General features: G+C 42.3%; 1 non-coding gene across 1 annotated transcript; it reads right to left on the minus strand.

Annotated features, from left to right (window-relative positions):
* Positions 1-391: 391 nt before the first annotated feature.
* LOC128126950 (small nucleolar RNA R71) lies at positions 392-498 on the minus strand. The gene has a single exon (XR_008224931.1). It is a non-coding gene; the product is annotated as a small nucleolar RNA R71 (small nucleolar RNA).
* Between the last annotated feature and the right edge of the window lie 2,875 nt (positions 499-3,373).

The following is a 3,373-nucleotide window of genomic DNA, read 5'->3' on the forward strand; positions in this document are numbered from 1 at the left end:
CACCGCAATGGCTAATATTGACGAGATCCCCATGGGGGAGTGGAAGAAAAGGATGCGTGATGACACCGGCCCGGGACTTGTGCAACCCGCAATCCCCGCTACCGCTACGTTCGAACTAAAGGGCCATATTCTCGCTCAACTCAAGGAGATACCATTTCACGGGAGAGATCATGAAGACGCCTATAAGCACTTAGATGAAGTAAATGACGTGGCGGATTACTTCAATGTACCTAATGTGCCCCGCGAGGTCCAGCTACTACGCATGCTTCCGGTCACGTTCAAAGGAGCTGCAAAGGATTGGTTGAAGTCACTCCCTCCCGGATCAGTTACCACATGGGCCAAAATGAAAGAAGAGTTCATAGACCATTTCTGCCCACCTTCCAAGATAGCCAAATTAAAGAAAGCCATTGCCAACTTCGAGCAACAACCCGGAGAATCTCTTTATGAAGCTTGGGAAAGGTACAAGAGCCTGCTTAGAAATTGCCCACACCATGATCTAAATAGCCAACAGGAGGTCTCCATCTTTTATGATGGAGTAAATGTCACCACAAGGCAACTACTCGATTCACAAGGCCCGCTCACCCGAAAGCCACCTCCGGAAATAAAGGAACTGATTGAAGAATTCTCTAAGCACTCTAGAGAATACCACAACCCGAGGAATGAAGTGAGTCGTGGAGCAGTAAATTCGGTAAACGATGGTATGGCGGCGATAATAGCGAAACTCGATAGCCTAGACCGAAGAATGACGAAAATGGATCAAACGATCCATGCTATTAGGGTAGGATGCGAAAATTGTGGCGGCCCCCATCTTACAAAAGATTGTGATCGAGACGAGAATGGAAATAAAAAGGCTCAAGTATTTTACTCTAGCGGCGATAGATATGATGAAGACTGGAGGAAACCGAAGAAGGATTGGCTCCCATACGAAGAGCACAGAAAGGCTAAGGAAGAAAAATATAAGCAGAGGGAGAGGGGTTATTATCAAAAGGAGGAACCGGTGACGGACAAGAAGACGAACTTAGAAGACATACTTACAAAATTCATAAGCGCGTCCGAGAAAAGGCATAATGATCATGATGTGGCAATGCAGGAAACCAGAAACATATTGAAGAATCAGCAAGCTTCTATTCTCAACATAGAGAAACAACTGGGCCAACTTGCACATCAAGTAAACGAAAGAAGACCGGGTCAACTTCCGAGCAACACCCAACCCAATCCAAGGAACGAGAACGTGAGCGTTATAACCTCCTGCGGTGAAGAAGAAGTGGCTGAAACACTAAGGGTTTCCAAAGGGAAGGCAGAAAAGGAAGAAGAACCAGAACGAGAAGAACACGATCCGACTCGCCGAGTCATCAAAATGGACTCGACGAGTCCAGTCGGGAAGGATAAAAATGCAAGTTTTCTGAAGACATACAACCCTCCTTTGCCATACCCATCCAGAGCCATTCCTTCAGAAAAAGTTCAAGCCTATAGAACCTTCATGGAGCATGTTAAAGCCTTACAAGTCAATATGCCATTCGTGGACACAATGCTCCAAACTCCCAAACACTTTACCTTGCTTAAGGGTTTGTTTGCTGCCAGGAAAGATCTTGCTGAAGTCGCGGAGGTATTGATGAGTGAGCTACCTGAGAAGAAGGGTGATCCGGGTAATATGGTAATCCCGTGCCAATTTGGCAATGATGTTTCCACACGAGCTTTGGCTGATTCAGGGGCAAGCATTAATTTGATGCCCTATTCATTCTTTAAGAAGCTAAATTTACCAGAGCCAAAGCCGGTAAATATGAGAATCCATTTGGCAAATAAAACAATTATTCATCCACAAGGCATATGTGAAAATCTCCTTATCAAAGTAGACAAGTTTATATTCCCTGTAGACTTTGTGGTGGTGGAAATGAAAGAAGACCCCGAAATACCAATTATTTTGGGCAGAACGTTCTTAAACACCGCATGTGCCCTAATTGACATATCCGAGACTACTTTGACATTAAGAGTGGGCGAGGAGTCGGTGATGTTTAGAGCTAATCCAGAGATCAAGCAAGAAGAAGAAAAGCGAGAAGAAATCTCATCTATCCAATTAGATGATGAGGTATTGCAAAAAGAGCTTGATATCTTATTAAAAGAAGACCCAAGTAAGTTCACGCTACACTCAGAAGAAGTTTCAGATGCTGGCAAAGACTTGGAGGAGCTAGAAAAGCTACTGGAAGAAGCCGACTCAGAAAATGATCCAGAATTGGTGAAACCCGTCCCGACTCGCCGAGTCGACATAATGGACTCGACGAGTCCAGTTGATTTGGAGAAAACTTTAACTCAAGCTGGTTTATTTGTTGATAGTTCTTCACACACCCTAGTTTCAGTTACTGTTTTTGAAGAACAATTGGCAGAAGAGGAAAAAGGAATGGAGGTACAACACGCCAATGTGGCATGCATTGATACGATGCCATTTGGAGAAGGGTTAGGCACGGGAAAGAATGCTGGAATAAAGGATAGGGAGGAAGAAGCTGATCACCAATTCACCACTAAACCTAAAGCACGGACCATCATGAAATATGAAGTCATTAAATTTAAAGAGAAGGATGTTCAAGAATTGGTGAAAAAGAAGAGGGTAAAGCAGAAAAAGAGAAAAAAGAAAGCCCAAGCAGCTGAAGATGAAGCAATGAAAAGGAGAAGACACGAATTGAAGAGGGCTTACAAGAAAAAGATTTACGCCTACAAGACCAAGTATAAACCACAAAAAGTGAGGCGTACATTCCCGATGCTTGAAGATGACAAAACGTAAATGGGAAGGAGTCTAGCTAATGACTCCTCAAAAAGAAGCGCTTGGCGGGAGGCAACCCGTTCGATAGAGTTTGCTTTCTTTTACTTTTTAGTCTTCTTTTTATTTTTCGTTTTATTTTCCATTCGTTTTTATTCTTAAATCTTCTAAATCATCGGGCATGTCTGCTTGAGAGTTGCATATCCTAAGTGAGGGGTGAAATGATTCATAATAAACAGAAAAATTTTGGAAAAATATGAAAATTTTTAAATGACTCGCCGAGTCTGACCACAACTCGACGAGTCCACATGGATTCCAGAAAAGCGTTTAACTTCGCGACCAGACTCGACGAGTCGAACCACAACTCGACGAGTCGGTCTTATTTACAAAAAAAAAAAAAAAAAAAAAAAAAAAAAAAAATTATTAATTTCGAAATTACTTTTACATCTGGTAAATAGGGTTTTAACCCTAAAAATTCAATTTCAACATCACACTCGCCGGGTACCCCCATTCGCAAACACTCTCAAGCATTCAAAGAAATCTTCCAATCTTCTTCAATTTCTCAAGGTTTAAACTCAAAAGGTAACAACTTTCTTCTTGATTTCTAAAGAAAATGAGAGT

Source organism: Lactuca sativa, chromosome 6, assembly GCF_002870075.4.
Source record: "Lactuca sativa cultivar Salinas chromosome 6, Lsat_Salinas_v11, whole genome shotgun sequence".
Taxonomy (NCBI): Eukaryota; Viridiplantae; Streptophyta; class Magnoliopsida; order Asterales; family Asteraceae; genus Lactuca; species Lactuca sativa.